This window comes from Dipodomys spectabilis, unplaced genomic scaffold (genome assembly GCF_019054845.1).
Source record: "Dipodomys spectabilis isolate Male_0828 unplaced genomic scaffold, ASM1905484v1 ptg000018l, whole genome shotgun sequence".
Classification (NCBI taxonomy): domain Eukaryota; kingdom Metazoa; phylum Chordata; class Mammalia; order Rodentia; family Heteromyidae; genus Dipodomys; species Dipodomys spectabilis.
The window spans coordinates 775,209-793,234 of record NW_024870695.1 but is presented as its reverse complement, the minus strand read 5'-3'; the positions used below and the strand labels follow the sequence as shown (position 1 = coordinate 793,234).

Genomic DNA, 18,026 nt, shown 5'->3' with positions numbered 1-18,026 from the left:
AGTGCTCTACCACTTGAGTCACAGCTCCACTTCTAGCTTTTTGTGGTTAATTGGAGATAAGAGTCTCCTGGACTTTTCTACCTGAGCTGGCTTTCAACTGTGATCCTCAGATCTCAGCCTCCTGAGGAGCTAGGATTACAGGTGTGAGCCACTGATGCCCAGCTAGGAGACATTCTTTATTTGTGTACATTGACACAGAGTTTCACTACGTAGTTCAGACTGGCCTAAAACTGATCCTCCTGCCTCTCCCTCCTGAGTGCTGAGATTACAGATGGGCCCTACCATGCCTGGGTTGTCTGTGTATATTCGTGGATGAAGGAAGGATGGATGCACATTTGGACAGTTCCATCTACCACCTCTTGAAGTGTCCTGACCTGGCCACAGCTGCATTCAGGTTCAACAGCCCCAGCCTGCTTTCTAGCTTCCTTTAAGCAGGATTTTAAAGGCGCCATCACTCCATCCCATGCCACCAGTCCCCCACTATCAGCTTGTAATGGGCCAATTTTCTTTTGCCTTCTGTCTACTCCGAAAAATATCTCAAGAACCTTTGACTGTGTGTTATAATATCCTTTACAAATCCATGCTTCATATCTCTTTCTGCTCCACTAATTGTCCCTTTTAACTCACTATGCTTCCTGTATAAATCTCCCGGTCTCCCCCTTTACAGGCTGTTAATAAATACGAGCTCTAACAAAATATACATAAACATCCATTGTTGGCTAAATAACTCACAACACAATTAAAAAGCCAGAAAAGGAAAAGAAAGAGGTTCTGCAAAACCGAATGCTCACCCCTTGAGTTCCCCTCGCCTTCCGGAAGAAGGCTCTAGAATCAGGGTAGTTTGTGGCCCTACAAAGGCCAGTGGGGGCAGGTAGCAATGATGCCCCAGGAGACAAAGAAGTGAGGGGGAGAAGGAGAAGCTGCAGGGCATATGAACGGGGCTTCCTGCAGGAGCAAGGAGGGGTGGGGACAAAGGAGACCCGATGTGGGGAGTGGCAGCGAGGTTAAGCGGGATTTCAATGAGTCCCTTACCTCCAAAAAAAGTGGGTCAGCCTTCTCCAACACATAGAGCCAGCCCGCACTGCTGTGGCCCACCCCCCACCTCTCTCCTTTCAGCTCTCATTTCTCATTAGAGCCGTTAGTCTCTAAGCACTGAGAGGGTGGGGCAGGCTGTGCCTTTGTGTCACTGGTTTCTATATGGCAGTGTGCACACTAATGGCATGCCTGAATGGCAGAATTTGACTTTGCTGCTACAAAATGTGCTCGGGTCACAGTGCTTTCCAAATTGGCTGAGGTTCCATACCACCCCCTGCTCCTTTACCCTAGCAGCTTGCTGCCCCTGCCAGCCTCAGCTTCTGCTGCTCCCTCCGAGGGGCTCCGACAAGAGAGGAAGCAAGACGTGTATTAAACTCTTCAATCTCTGTAAGTACCATTCCCCAGGAGACCTACTCGGAAGCAAAAGGCAATGCCAGTGCTCAGGACCTAAATATGCAGGAGGTGATGGGAGCTTAGAGCCTCTGTGTCACCTCCCCTTGTCCCTCTGCTCAGAGGTCAGTCATGGGCAAGACAACGATGTTCTCTGTGTGGTGGCACCCAGGGGGTTGCTTACTGCTCCAGCCAGAGAGACCCCCACGGATCATCACTAAAGAAGATTTTCTCCATGATGAGGGACCAGCTGGTCACAGCCATGGGCACTGGATGGGCATGGGAAGGTGGTCTCTGAGCAAGACGTGCACAGTGATACTGCAGAGAGTCAGTGCAGCTCCATGGGGGCAGTTGTATGGATAAATGAGAGGCAAGGAATGATGGAGACAGATAGGAGGGCACCACACAGAGAGAAGCATTTTGTACATGCACGTGTATACATACACACATACACATATACACACACAGAGGCATTGCCTCCTATCCATTCTCCCTCATGCAGCTGAGTGAGGGACATTCATGAAGATAATAGATCTGAGTACCAACAATATACCAGGCCCTGGATCCCTCCATGCACAAAGCAGGCTTTCCATGTACAGGATACATCTCAGCTGAGAAAGCAGCCAGAAACCAGAATCTCCTTTCATTGGATTGCAAAGGTAGTCTTCAAGAGACAGTCCGAGGGGTCCTATGGCACTCTGGAGACAGAAGCCTGCTGGTAACCACCATCGGTCACATGCTGATAACTGCCATGGGATGTGACAAGGTAGCAGACCTGATCTCATACCAGAGCCCAGGCAATTCCCACTCATGGGGCCCTGAAGGGCTTTGTCTGACTCCCAGGTGATGGAGGCTCCAGAGAAGCCGAGAGCTTAGTTTAACTGATGTGCTGCTGTCTGGTGCTTACTGGAGGCTTTGAACCTCCCCCTCCCCCACCCTGCACCCCCAACCAAGCCACATTCACATTCTGCCCCTGTACCAGAGGTCACAGAGGTCTCCAAGGTGTTTTTACTCTTTATTCAGGTACGAGAGCCCCAGAGGCACCGAGGTTTCTGACCTCTGGTCTCGCCTGCCACTGGGAGAGTCTCTCACTGTTTTATCTGTGGCATTTCAAGTGCCACCAAGCGTCTGGCACTTTGCAAGTCAAAGGTACAAACTCTTCTGAATTTCCACACCAGGAGCCACCCCCAGGCTGGTCTTCTTGGCTATGGCTGGAGCCCTTCAGAAGAGAGACTCAGACCTACCTTAAGTGGTCTCACAGCATAAAACCAACACTGCATAAAGACTGGAGATTCTAGACAGGTATTGCACAGGGCTCCTGATTGCAAGCTGCTGTGAACTCCAAGCCTACAAGCCCCACCTCCATCCCAAATTTAACCTATCGCTGCCTTCTCTCCCTCTACAACACTCTTAGACAAATATCCCACCCAGACTCACAGGTAATGCCTGGGGGGAGGGTCTCCCTGAAATTCCTCCTGCTGATCCTCTTCCTCTGACCTCACCCTGGACTATAATGCTGGCCTCAGCCTCCCTAAGGGCCACTGGAGGCTGTCCCCTGTTTCTGCCTTCTTTGGCCTTTTCATTCAGCAAAGGTTTCATTTCTGGGTTACTGACCCACTTTAGTCCTTGCCCTCCAGACAGGCCGCAGACAGGCCATGACCCTGTCTTTTTGAAGACCTTTTCTCGTCCATAACCTCTCCAAAAGCCAGTGGCAAGTCAAAGGGAGAAAGGAACTTAAGAGTCCCACAATATTTCAAGATTTGGAAGCCCCTCACAAACATGACCTTATAGCCATTCAAGTGTCTCCTCTGGGGAGATTTAATTATAATTCTCACTTTGCAGATATAAAGAAATTGGCTTTCTTGTGCTTCAGAGCCTTCCTGTCCTTCTTTTTGCCAAGTGGAAGGAATTCAAGTGTTTCAGACAGTGCCACTAGTGATCCCTGTTCCAGGTGCCCATGGCAAGACAGGCCCATGCTGGGAGAAGCTAGCTCTTCCCTGAACCCCAGAAACTTCAAGCTCTTAAGAGGCAATTTGCAGAAGCCTTAGAGAGCAAGTCAGATCTGGCTTCGTGCTTTTCTTCTCTTCTCCTGTTTTCTCTTTTCCTCTCTTTCTTTCCCTTTTTGGTCAGTCCTACGGTTTGAACTCAGGGCCTGCGTGCTGTCCCTAAGCTTTTCTGCTCAAGGTTAGTGCTCTACCACTTTGATTCACAGCTCCACTTCAGGTTTTTGAGTACTTAATTAGAGATAAGAGTCTCATGGCCTTTCCTGCCTGGGCTGGCTTCAAACCACAATCCTCAGATCTCAGCCTCCTCAGCTTTTCTTAGAGGTTTACTCTTTTGCTCTGTCCCCTCCAACTTCCCCAAACAAGGTAACCAGGATTGCCAACCTAGATGACTGAAGGAGCTAGCAAGAGCCCCAGTCCTACCTTGTCTGCCTTCTGTTCCACCAAGAACAGGTTGCAATGGCACAAAACTCCCACCTAGACAAGGTTTTGTTCTCTCACGCCTTTTGTTGTTGTTTTTGTTTTCCTTTTTTGGGGCCTATATTGGGATTTGAACTCAGGACCTCATATTCTCTCCTTGCTCAAGGATGGCTTCAGCCACATTTCTACTTCTGGCTCTTTGCTGGTTAGCTGGAGATAAGAATCTTTCAGATTTGGGCTGGGAAGGTGGCTCAGTGGTAGAGCACTTGCTTTGCATGCCTGAGGCCCTGGGTTCAATTTCTCAGCACCACATAAGCAAAAAGAAAAAAGCCGGAAGTGGCGCTGTGGCTCAAGTGGTAGAGTGCTAGCCTTGAGCTGAAGAGCTGAGGGACAGCACCCAGGCCCAGAGTTCAGGCCCCATGACTGGACCTAAAAAAAAAAGAATCTTTCAGATTTGTCTGCCCGGGCTGGCTTCGAACCTCAACCCTCAGATCTCAGCCTTATGAATAACTAGGATTATAGGTATGAGCTACCATGCCCAACATCTCTCAGTTTTTTGACAGTTGAAGCTGGATCCCTGTTTCTTTGTTGTTGTTGTTGTTTTGTTTGTTTTTTGGGTCCGGTCATGGGGCTTGAACTCTGGGCCTGGGCGCTGTCCCTCAGCTCTTCAGCTCAAGGCTAGTGCTCTACCACTTGAGCCACAGCGCCACTTCCGGCTTTTTTCTTTTTGCTTATGTGGTGCTGAGGAATCGAACCCAGGGCCTCATGCATGCAAGGCAAACGCTCTACCACTGAGCCACCTTCCCTGTTTTTGAAAGAATCTCATGGTTGCCAATAACTATGGACAGAGAAAGAACCTTCCTTCTTCAGGGAACATGAGGTTTCCACCATGTAAAAGCAAAAGACAAAAAAGAGAGAGAGAGGCTGGAGGTTGGGTCTATATTAGATTATTTGCCTAGCCATGTGCAAGGCCCTAGATTGCAGCCCCAGTCTGCAAAACAAAAGAAACTGTTGACATTGAAGTCTTCAAGAACCACTTAAAATAGATGTGCCTCCCCTTCCTCCAACCCCAGTGGCTCCATTTTCTTATAACTCTGCTACATGTATTTTGGCTAATTTATTTTGAGCCTTTTCTCAGAGATTTTGTGAATCTCACGACTGTTCTGGGAATTTGTATTGTCTTTTCATTGTTTTTGTTCATTTGAAAAATTAGCTTAAAATCTTCACATTGAATGATAGAGGGGATGACTGGACTGGAATACATTGTAAATGTGCATGGAAATGTCACAATGAAATCTCTTCTGTGTAACTAATATATGGTAATAAAAAAATCTTTAGCTGGGCACCCGTGGCTCATGCCTATAATCCTAACTACTGAGATCTGAGGATTGTGGTTCGAAGCCAGCCCAGGCAGAAAAGTTCCTGTGATACTCTTATCTCCAATAAACTAGTCAAAAACTGGAAGTGGTGCTGTGGCTCAAGTGATAGAGCCCTTGCCTTAAGCACAAAGAGTCTTAGGGACAGTGCCCAGCCCTGAGTTCAAACCCAACAACTAACCAAAAAAAAAAAAAAAAAAAGTTTGAGAGATTTTTGCAGCCACAGCTCCATTTCTGGCTTTTTGGTGCTTAATTGGAGATAAGAGTCTAACAGACTTCCTTCCTAGGCTGGCTTCGAACCACTACCCTCAGATCTCTGCCTCCTGAGTAGCTAGGATTCCAGGTGTGAGCCACCAGCACCTGGCTTTCTTGCTTGGCTTCTTTGTTCAAGGCTAGCACTTGGGCCATACACCTACTTCTTGCTTTTTTGCTAGTTAATTGAAGATAAGAGGCTCACAGATTTGTCTGCTCCAGCTGGTTTCAAACCTTGATCCTCAAATCTTAGCCCCCTGAGTAGCTCGTATTGCAAGCATGAACCTCTGGTGCCTAACACATTTAAATTTTTAATTTGGGGGCTGGGAATGTGGCTTAGTGATAGAATGCTTGCCTAGCATGCATGAAGCCCTGAGTTTGATTCCTCAGTACCACATAAACAGAAAAAGCCTGAAGTGGTGCTGTGGCTCAAGTGATAGAATGCTAACCTTGAGCAAAGGAAGCTCAGGGACAGTGCCCAGGCCCTAAGTTCAAGCCCCAGGACTGACAAGAAAAAAATATAATTTTGTTTTCAGGTAATGGTATTTATTTTACCTAGTTAGGTAATTTTCCTTATGCTAAAACAAAATTGATGCTGAGCACCAGTGGCTTATACCTGTAATCCTAGCTACTCAGGAGGTTGAGTTCTGAGGATCACAGTTCAAAGTCAATCTGGGTAGGAAAAATGTGAAACTCTTATCTCCAATTAACCAACAAAAAAGCCAGAAGTGCCATTAATGACCCCCCCCCAAAAAAAAAGCCAGGAGTGGAGCTATGGTTCAAATGGTAGAGTGCCTTGAGTAAAAAAAGTTCAGGGGCAAAGGAAGAGGCTGCAATGTTTGATAAGAAATGTATGCATTATCCTGCCCATGTAATTGTAACCCCTCTGTACAGTGTGTTCACAAAAATAAAATTAAATTAAAAAAAAAAAGTTCAGGGGCAGCACCCAGGTCCTGAGTTCAAGCCCTAGGACCAGAACAGAGAGAGAGAAGGAGAGAGAGAGAGAGAGAGAGAGAGAGAGAGAGAGAGAGAGAGAGAGAGAGAGAGAGAGAGAGAGAACTGTTGATAAGGAGTGAAAGAAAGCATCTAATATGGGCAAAAATAAAAAAAGAATGGTTACTTTTTCTGCTTAGCTATTGTATTATTATTATTATTTTTTGGTCAGTCATGGGGCTTGAACCTCTGGGCCTAGACACTGTTTCTGAGCTCTTCAGCTCTTCTACCACTTGAGCCACAGTGCCACTTCTAGTTTTCTGGTAGTTAATTGGAGATAAGTAAGAGTCTCACGGACTTTCCTGCCCAGGCTGGTTTTGAACTGCAGTCCTTAGAGCTCAGCCTCCTGAGTAGTCAGGATTGCAGACATGAGCCACTGGCGCCCAGCTGTATTTATTTATTTATTATTAAAAATATTTTTTAATGTGGTACCAAGGAATGGAACCCAGGGCCTCATGCATGCTAGGCAGGCACTCTACCACTAAGCCACATTCCTAGCCCCTGCTTGGCTAGTTTAAATGTATTTTCTAAAAAACATTGGACTGAGAAATGAAAGATGAGAAATGTCTGTTCAAATAAAGGTTCTTAATCAAAAGGTTCTTAATCCAAAGCCTGGGAGGGATGATTTGACCTTTCCTTCCTGACCTATAGGGGGCACTCTGCCTAGGGGCAGCTTATCCTTGGCTGTCTGTCAGGGAAAAATGGATAGCAAAAACTTCAAAAGCTATGATAGAAAAATAGTTGTTTTTGACTAATTTGACTGTTTAAAGATGAAGATCTTGCTACATAGAACAAGTTGGCCTTGAACTTGTGATCCTCCTTTATCAGTCTCCCAAGAGTTGGGATTATAGGCTTGGCTCTAGCACATCCAGATCCAACTTGATTTGGACCAAATTACCTCCCTTCTTATTGTCTCACTCCAGGGAAATGAAATGGTGGGGAAGGATTAAAGTCTCCTGGAGGACTGTAGCAGAATTTAAGCCCAGGCACCCTGCTTCTTTTCTATCCTAAAAGCCATGCAACTGGTAGAAACAAATCTCCCCCGAAACTGTGTTTTCCAAATGCTAGTTTGAGGACAAGGGGAGCCTGTGATTGGCAATTTCACCGATTTGCAATGAAACATTAATGTAGTAGGCTTTTCATTAAGCCAAATTTATTCAATCTAAAGATAATCCTTTATTCCAAAATTGCATCTTTTTATTTGGTTGGAGGAGGCAGAGGGTGTAATAAAAAGACCTTTCTTTAATGAAAGGGTCTTTAGTTGGCCAAAGAAAATATTGGCAGCCAAAGAAGCCCCTCCAAAGATTTTTTTTCTGGAATTTTACAGCTCTGTGGGATCCCCAGATTCTGGAAATGGTAGTTCTGGGGAAGTCTGGTAGCATGCACCTTGCTTTTTTTTTTTTTTTTCATGTGAAAAAGAATTTATTAGGCACAGAGGGTGGCTGGTGGCCAGTTACAAAATGGTTATCAGGCTTCTTCCAAGCTGTACTTCAGGGGAAAGTGGAAGCCTATGTTTTCCCTTCCTGCTCCCTTCATGGCTGCATGCGAATAGCCCCATCCAGTCAGATGACCTCTCCATTGAGGAATGGGTTCTCGATTATGGTCTGTACCAGATGAGCATACTCAGCAGGGTCCCAAGTCGGCTGGGAAAGGGTACTTGGCTGCCCAAGAAGTTGCGCACCTTCTCTGGAAGGGGTGCCAAACAAACCTAGAGCAATGGTCATAACTCGGATGCCAACAGGAGCCAGATCCCAAGCAATGGGCAGTGTCATGCTCACTATGCCCCCTTGGATGCAGAATATGCAGCTTGACCAACCTGACCCTCAAAGGCAGCCACACTGGCAGTGTTGATGATAACCCCACGTTCGCCTCCTTGGTCTGCTTCATTCTGGCCCATCCAGATGGCCAAGTGGATCACATTGAAGGTGCCTACAAGATTCACATTGAGAACTCGCTGGAAGTCCTCCAAAGTATGAGCCATGTTCTTCTTTGCATTGTATATCTTAATGGCCACTGCAATACCTGCACAGTTGACCGCCACATCTACACGGCCAAACTTTTCTTTTGCTAGATTCAGAGCTGCTTGAACGTCCTTCTCAGAGGGTACATCGGCTGGGGCGAACACGCAGCCCTTTCCTAACTTCTTGGTCTGGGCCTCACCATCCGAGTCGGACAAGTCCAGAAGCACAGCAGTGGCCCCCTGTTTCACCCATCGCTCGGCCGTGGCCAGGCCAAGGCCAGAGGCTCCTCCGGTTATGATAGCCACCAAGCCCTTCACGCTCCGGCATGCTGCAGCCATCTTGTGCCGCCTCACACATCTTGCTTTTTACTGTTCCCCATCCCATCCTCAACCCTACTCAAGCCCAGAGGATGCTTACCTGAGCCATTCTCTTTCGCCCAACCTCCTTCCTCTTTATTACCTGTCTCTCCATTATTTGCAGACAATTATCTGCAATAACTAGCCAATTACCCTTAAACACAATTATACTCTTCCATCAGCAAACAGGGATGTTCTTTTCTTGATTCTTTTAATGAAGCCAATATTAAGGAGATGCTTTATTTACATAAAAGTCAAATGGCTCCCTTTTAGGAGGGTTTGGGTACACTGTTTACATCTTAACAAGGGGATGGGTGTAGAGACTTCCGGTGGGGTAGAAACAAAGATGGAAGAACTGTTTTAGAAAGGTAAGTTACCCAGGGGAGCCAGTGTGGGGCCTTCCTCTCCAAGCTGATGAGATCTGGAAGTGCGGATGAAAAGCTGTTGCGGGGGCACTGGGCTCAGGCCTGAAGTGGAATGGTTCCAAAGTGCTTGCCTCCAACTGACCACAGCTCCAGCTCCCTTCCCCCCAGCCCCCCCCCCCCCCCACCTCCAGGGACCGCCAGAGCTAATCGCTTCAGGGAGCCAGACTGAAATGTGCTCCTCACCCCTGGCTGCTCAGAAAAGCTTTATCCTGGGTGAAAACAAACCCAGATGAACCTGAACCTCAACATAGTTTCTGCCAATAAAGGTGCTATTAAAGCCCTTGAATGAAAAAGCAAAGGGAAAGGCTATAGTTTTATCTCTTAGCAGATGCCCCTCTCCTTATGCTTTGGGCTTTACCTGGTGACTGTTTGTACTTGATTGGCCATGGGCAAAACAACAGCAAGTTCTTTCGAAGTTAGAACACACACACACACACACACACACACACACACACACACACACACACACACACAAACACTGAAGTCTGAAGTCTGCCCCTGCTGGGTTTTTAAAGAGCTGTTTTCTTCCTGAGCTCTATGGCATGGTGGCTCTAATCTGAAATTTCTTTTTAATCATAGCAGGAGTCCCAATTAGCGTGTTGGGTAATCTTTCAAGTAGAACTGGGAGTTCCGTGACCAGAGAGAGCAGAGGCAATATTCTGCGCGAAGCCCCTGAGAAATAAGACAGAGAAAGCAGTTGGGCCTATGTACACATGTGTGACAATGAATGTCTGGCTTACTACCATTCCAGGACTAGGGGTGTGCACCCTGCACCCCTTGATCTCCAAGGCTATGCTAGAGAGAATATAGAGGATATTGTCCGTGGCTAGAAATGCCAACCCAGCCCTACCTGTTAGCTAACACGACCTCCTAAAGGTATGGGGTGGGGGTGGGGGCAGGTAACTAAGCTTCTTGCAAGACAATGGGCGCAGAGTTTGGGGAGAGGTGTCCCTCTGATTTCCATGAGATGGCCTGCACTGGGGTTCAGCCGACACCCAGGGCTAACTCTGATCTGGCACTGCCAGTGACCTACTTTCCTTTGTTGTTGTTTTTGGAAGTGCTGATGTCAATGCAGAATTCAGCAGAGAGGCTGAGTGAGAAAAGAAGGGAGAAGGGGGAGGAGAAGGGAGAGAACAAAGGGGGAGGGACAGAAGACAGCAGGGAGCAAGCAAGTGTCAGATCGAGATAATGCTGGCATGTTAGCTGCAACTGTACCCGTACTGGCCCCGTGGGGCCTGCCCAACACAGCTGGCATCAGTCTGGACCTATGGCTTCCGGCTAAGTAAACAGGGAAGGGGATCCATCCAGCTTCCTCTCCCCTCCACACACAAGGAATAGGATGTGGTACCCGGCAGGCATGCCTAGATGTGTCTTCCCACTCAAAAAGGAGCTAGGCTCATTGGGCACCTCCACTCTTTCTTGGGTGCCTGGAGATACTATGTGTGTGTCATGCCTTCAGTGAGATACCACACAACCACCCTGGCAATTGGGATTTGGTAGAGGTTCTCCACGTGTTTCAGCGCTGCAGGAAATTGGTCTTTGGGGATGCTGAAGGCAGTTTCCTCTGTTCACTTGCTCCTTGGTAACTCACCTGACACAGCTCTGCCAGCGACTCTCCTGCTTTCACCTCCCATTCCCAGGACAACTGCAGGGTTTGGGAAAAGAAAAGCATAAGGCTTTATCTTTTTTCTTTTGCCAGTACTGGGGCTTGAACTCGGGGTTAGGGTGTTGTCCCTTAGCTTTGGTGGCTCAAGGCTAGCATTCTATTACTTAAGCCACATCTCTGTTTCCATCTTTCATTTGGCTTGTTCATTGGAGACAAAAGTCTCATGACGGACTTTCCTGACTGGGCTGGCTTAGAACCATGATCCTCAGATCTCAGCCTCTTGAGTAGCTAGGATTATAGATGTGAGCCACCAGTGCCCAGATGCTTCAGACTGTTTCATGCAGGGCTACAAAACGACAGGAAATCATTCCAACACGCTGCCTGTTCCCCTGGTGTGAAAAACAGCTTGACTTCTCTATTCCACAGCCAAGGGTGAACTCCAGCTCCAAGATGACAGGGACTCTGACCCCACTGTCTCAGCACTGGCTGCCCAGCAGAAGCCACAAGTGAAGTCTCCTGGCTGAGCCTTTCCTTTCTCAAGACATTTGGTCAAAAGGCTCTTTCTGATGAAACAATTACAGCTCCAATTTTCATGAAACTGAACTCGGTAGGCCGCATGATGATTCTGTGTATATGTAACCATGTTACCCGATGTGCCCAAGAGCCTCCATTCAGGTGGGAATGGCGGGGAGGGGAGGGAAAGCCACTCGTGCCCTGTTGGACCCTTCAGCCCCCAAACAAGCATGACACATGATGAAAATCATTCTTTCCTGCTCCACAAGCTCATACATTTTTCAGATACAGAGGAGACAAAGCCCTCGTCTGCTGAAATTAGACCCGGAAAAATAGGTTACCTGACAATTACTTGTTTCTAAGTGGAGCATGATCTAGTGGCGGGAGCTCTAGATGGGCTGCTGGGGCTGCGCCTTCTCCCAACTTACTGCTTCTTAACCTCTCAGTCCCTCGCTTCAAGTCATGGATAATAATTCTCCTCACCTCCCTCCCTCCCCAGGCAGGTGGAAGGCATAATGAATCAATGACTGAAGAACTCTGAAGAGGCCAGGCTTGGGGATGCCGTGTAAGTACACAGCACCACCAGCCACCTTCTCAAATCTACATCAGGCTGATTTATTTACCTCCCGTGAAAGAGACAACAATCATCATATTTACACTTCACGCAGCAGCAGCTTCCTGCATTTCCCTACAGCACCCCCCCCTCCCCCTTGCTAAGGATGCTATTCAATATCCTGACTGCCTTTCCAAGAAGAGACAGAGGCCTCTCCCAACCTCTTCCTGGCTTCACCCATCCCAGCCTTCTTCCCCACAACTCAGAGGAGGCCATGGCCTCCCCATGGAAGGATGAGGAAATGAATTTCATACGCAAAAGATGTTTCCTAGCCAGATACGAGTGGCTCATGCCTATAATCTTTGCTACTCAGGAGGGAGAACTAAGGATCATAGTTCAAAGCAGGAAAGTCTATGAGACTCTTATTGTGAATTATCCACCAAAAAGCTAGAAGTTAGAACTGTGGCTCAAGTGGTAGAGCACTGGCCTTGAGCACAAAAGCTCAGGGACAGGGCCATTGCTAGTAATTAAGAAGCAAAGCAGCCGGGCGCTGGTGGCTCAAGCCTGTAATCCTAGCTACTCAGGAGACTGAAATCTGAGGATCATGGTTCAAAGCTAGCCCAGGCAGCAAAGTTGGAGAGACTCTTATCTCCAATTAACTAGCAGAAAACCAGAAGTGGCACTGTGGCTCAAGTGGTAGAGCATTCACCTTGAGCTAAAGAGCTCAGGGATAGTGCCCAGGCTCAGAGTTCAAGTCCCACAACTACCAACAACAACGAAAAGAAGCAAAGCAGAAGTACATGAAAAACTGTGTTTAAATGTTGAGTCATTTAAAGAGTGCCCCGGTGCTCCTGTTCCTGTTACCACACAGGGCTCAGATGGGTGGCAATTAAGGCTGGCACAGGTAGGGTTCACCTGCGGAGCCGGGGGAAGGGAGGACACACCTTCCAGTTATTGCTGTTGGGTACAGCATTGCTCTTTCCCCCTTTCTTTCTGGCTTTTGACAACCCCTTCATTTTCAACAGCATTCAGGACTTGGTGCGTTTACACAGAAAATCATATTAAAGGAAAAAAATAAAAAGAAGGAGGAAAAAAAAGAATGAAAAGAAAAGGTCTGAAAGGTTCTTATGAGTTCTGAAGATTTGGAACGGCTCCTCAGGCATCCAAGCCTGGACAGGAGAATTTGCTATGGCCAGCGTGTGAGGTTCTGTAGCAACAGGGACCAGCACAAGAGCTCCTTGGGTGCCACCTGCCAGGAGACAGGATAAATGATCATCTGTCCTCAGAGCACAGCCCAGGGACTGATTCCCCAATACTGATGCATGAGGGAAATGTCAACAGAGGTCCCCTAAAGAATGATGTCTCTATTTCCATGCTAATCCAGGGCTGCGCGTGAAGGCAAGCTTCTGTCTGGAAAGCAGAATGGGGCCACCAGAGCTCAAAGAACGACACCCACGGCTGCTGTTGCTTCCTCCAGGAGAAAGCAGGGGGCTGTGTGCAGGTGGAAAGGGTGGGATGGGTTGGCTCAACATCCCTACCCTTCTTTCACTACCTGCCTTCAAGCCCCTTGTGGGCTGATCTTCAGCTCCTGGAAAACAGAACTGACTCCTGCTATCTCCAAAGGCATGCCACTGCCAGCCCTGCCAGCTTATCTCCCCAGTGCTTTCGAGATCAAAACCCCCAAACTCGTTAACTCAAAACTTTGTTTCGGGAACAATATCCACCACCGAGGTGCCCAAAGCTGAGCCACCTCTTATGAAAGGGTCTTTCAACATGAAAACTCACTGCTGATGACAATGGGCACTTGGCCACTGCTGCTCAGAATGGGATGCCCAGGAAAGAAGAAAACAGCCGTGTCCAGGTCAAAGTAGATTAAATTCACGGATGGCAGGATGTGGCCGAAAGATGTCTGTTGACTGTACACATGGTGCTACTTTTTTTTTTTTCTTTTTTAAAGATGTTTTTTTCAGTTGAATGCCAGTGGCTCATACCTGTAATTCTAGCTACTCAAGAAGCTGAAATCTGAGGATTGAGGTTTGAAGCCAGTCTGGGCAAGAGAGTCTGTGAGATTCTTATCTCCAACTAACCACTAAAAAGTTAGAAGTAGAGCTGTGGCTCAAGTGGTAGAGTGCCAACCTTGAGCCAGGGACCCAGACCCTGAGTTCAAACCCAGGATCAGCACAAAAAGAAGAAATAATGGTGGTGGTTTTGAAAATGACCTTCCTGTTGATGGTGTTCATTTATTAATGTGTGTGTGTGTGTGTGTGTGTGTGTGTGTGTGTGTGTGTGTGTGTGTGTGTGTACCAGTACTGGGGCTTGAACTCAGAGCATATGCTTCTGCTTGGCTTTTTCACTTAGAAATGCTGTTCTACCACTTGAGCCACAGTTTTTTCCTGGCCGTTTGGTGATTAATTGGAGATGAAAGTCTTATGGACTTTCCTGTCCAGGCTAGCTTTGAACTACAGTCCCTACATCTCAGCCTCCTAAGGCATGAGCCACCAACACCCAGAGATGCTCTGCCTTTTTTTTTTTTTTTTTTAACAGAGGACTTAGTCCCTGTGCTCCTTGGTGCTGTGGTTAAGTTGTCATCCAGTGACTGTAAAACAAAAACAAAACTAAGCACAAGACACGATGATACATGACGCAGAGTTAGAGAAAAGAAATACTGGATGGTGTGTGTGGGATTCTTGCAGAGCAGCCCTGGAAAGAAGGAATTCTATAGAAACCTGAGTGAACCCTTGGCAATCCTCAGTGACCCAGCCCAAGGAACAGGAGAGAATTCGAGATGGAGGAAAGATAGGCCCTATGAGTTTCCCAGGGCTGCTGAGACAGATGACCACAAACTGGGGAGCTGAAAAGAGCAGAAATTCAGGCCATCTGGCTCTGGAGATGTAAAGTCTGAAGTCAAGGTGGTGGCAGGGTTGGTTTCTTCTAGAAGCTCTAAAGGGAGAATCTGTGCCAGCTCTTTCTTCAGCTTTTGGTGGCTGCCAGCAATCCTTGGCTTGTAGAAGCATCACTCCAATCCTTGTTTCTTTTTAGTTTCTGTCTCCTATCTCCTATTGTTCTTTGATAAAGACACCTATCATTGAATGCGTGGTTCACTTCCATTCAATATAATCTTCTAAAGACCCTTAGTGTAATTATACCCACAAACACTCCTTTTTTGGTGTAAGGTTACATTCACAGGTTCTAGATAAGCATACCTTTTGAGGAGCCACCATTTAACTGTCTTTGACAGCCAAAGCCTCTGGAGATCTGTTCCTAGGACCAAGACTTCTCTCAGTGACTAGTCAGCAGTCTACCAGATTATCTATCTGCCTAGCAGTGGGAATTTCCTGGCAGCTCTCAGAGCACCTGTGATTTTTAGATCAGTAACAAAAACCACAGGGATATCTTGACTTTCTTTAAAGCCGAGCCACACCTTCTAAAACTATTTTGCTGTCTCAGAGTGTCACTCATCATTGAGTTCCTTCTCTTTGAAAGTATCAAGTCACCACAAGCCTCATACCCACAAGGCACCCTGGGGGAGAAAAGAAAGTGCCGAGCCAAGCACTGAAACCAGAACTGTGTCTCCTCTCACCTGAGACCCACCTGTGCAAGAACCATGTCCAGGGCTCATCTTCTTGAAGGGCTTTGCAAATGTTTTTCACACCTTTCCTTTTTGTTTTTGTGATACCAGGATTCAAACTTGGTATCCAGTACTTTTTCTTATTGGCTGACACTCTACCACCTGAGCCATGCACCCAGCCCTTCCTTTTCTTTCTTTTCCTTCCTTCCTCTTTTCTCCCCCACCTCTCCCCCCCCCCTTCCCTTTCTCCTCTTCTCTCCTCACTATATACCCAAGCTGTATTGAGCCAATGATGCTACTGCTTTAGTCTCCTAAGTGTTGGAATCATAGACATGTACAGCCACACCTGAGTCCCAGCCTTTTCTTAATAGAGAATTGATGGATGCTGTTTATGTTCTAAGGTGACCTATTGAGCTAGCTGTAGAGGCCTACGCTTGTGATCCCAGCATGAAAGGCATTGAGTCAGGAATGAGTTTGAGGTCAACTTGGGGTCCATAGCAAGACCCCGTCTCAAAACAAAACAAACAAAAAAACCCGACCTAGACCTATCTGCAATATCATACTTACTGTCCCAGACTTGCCTTCTGGAGCCCTAGAAATAGAGGCGAGCCAGGCACTGGTGGCTCACGCCTGTAATCCTAGCTACTCAGGAGGCTGAGATCTGAGGATCTCGGTTCAAAGCCAACCAGGGCAGGAAAGTTCCGTGAGACCCTTGTCTCCAATAAATCACTAGAAAACCGGAAGTGGCGCTGTGGCTCAAGCAGTAGAGTGCTCACCTTGAGCTGAAGAGCACAGGGACAGCGCCCAGGCCCAGAGTTCAAACCCCACAACCGACAAAAAAAGAAAGAAAAAGGAAGAAAGAAAGAAAGACAGAAAGGAAGGAAGAAAGAAAGAAAGACAGAAAGGAAGGAAGGAAGGAAGGAAGGAAGGAAGGAAGGAAGGAAGGAAGGAAGGAAGGAAGGAAGGAAGGAAGGAAGGAAGAAAGAAATAGAGGCGACTGCTAGGCACTGGTGGCTTATGCCTGTAATCCTAGTTACCCAGGAGGCTGAGATCTGAGGACTGTAGTTCAAATCCAGCCCAGTGAGAAAAGTCCCCATGAGATTTTTGTCTCCAATTAACCACTCAAAAACCAGAAGTGGAGTTGTGGCTCAAAGTGGTAGTGCATTAGCCTTGAGCAAAAGAGCTCAGGGGCAGTGCCCAGGCCCTGAGTTCAAGGCCCACAACTGACAAAAATGAAAAGAAATGGAGGCTGTTACCACCAGGGAGCTTCTAATCAGTTGAGAGTATGAAAATACCTCCCAGAGGTCAGGCACTGCAGCACAGGGGGGCTATACTTACCTAATGGATTTTGGCCCCTCCACAAACACAGCACAGATAACAACTTTGTTTCTCTTTTTGGTGCACTAGGATTTGAACTCAGGATTTTGCACCTGCTAAGCAGGCATTCCACTTCTTGAGCCATGCCTTCGGTCCTTTTTGCCTTTTTTTGGGGGGGGGGGGTGTCCGGTCGTGGGGCCTGAACTCTGGGCCTGGGCGCTGTCTCTCAGCTCTTCAGCTCAAGGCTAGCACTCTACCACTTGAGCCACAGCGCCACTTCTGGCTTTTTTCTTTTTGCTTATGTGGTGCTGAGGAATCGAACCCAGGGCCTCAGGTGTGCAAGGCAAACGCTCTACCACTGAGCCACCTTCCCAGCCCTTTGTCTTTTTTTTTTTTTCTTTCAAATAAGTTCTCACAATTCAGTCTGGGCCAGCCTGAACTGTGAGCCTCCTATGTATATTTCCTGCATAGCTGACAATGAGGTGTGCACTCTCCTTCCTGGCTTTATTGATTGAGATTGAGATAGGCTGGCCTTGAACCTTGGTGCTCCTAAGTAGATAAAATTACAAGTGTGAGCCACCTTGCCAGCCTCTGTGTGTGTGTGTGTGTGTGTGTGTGTGTGTGTGTTAAGGCTCCAACCTATGGTCCTGCACATATGAGATATAAACCCTGAGCTCTCCTGCCATCCCTAGCTCTCAACAATGCACTTTTGGAATTCACCTTGTTAGGGGTAGGTGCTTTGTGGGTATTATTTCTTTTTGTTTTGTTTTGTCCATTCTGGGCCTGGGAGCTGTCCCTGTGCTCTTCAGCTCAAGGTTAACGCTCTACCACTTGAGCCACAGTGCTACTTCTGATTTTCTGGTGGTTTATTGGAGATAAGAGTTTCACACATGGGCTGGGAAGGTGGCTCAGTGGTAAAGTGCTTGCCTTGCATGCATGAGGCCCTGGGTTCGATTCCTCAGCACCACATAGCAGAAAAAGCTGGAAGTGGCACTGTGGCTCAAGTGGTAGAGCACTAGCCTTGAGCTGAAGAAATGAGGGACAGTGCCCAGGCCCAGAGTTCAAGCCCCAAGACCAGCAAAAAAAAAAAAAAGGAAAAAAAGAAAGAAAGAAAGAAAAAAAAGAACCTTGATCCTCAGATCTCAGCTTCCTGAGTAGCTAGGATTACAGGCGTGAGCCCCTGGCACCCAGCTTTTCTTTGTATTTTGAAATTAGCATCCATGAGTTATACAGGGGGGATTCCATTGTGGTTTACAAT

At 47.3% G+C, this 18,026-nt stretch overlaps 1 pseudogene; it reads right to left on the bottom strand.

Annotated features, from left to right (window-relative positions):
- Positions 1–7,860: 7,860 nt before the first annotated feature.
- LOC122103358 lies at positions 7,861–8,776 on the bottom strand (annotated as a pseudogene).
- Between the last annotated feature and the right edge of the window lie 9,250 nt (positions 8,777–18,026).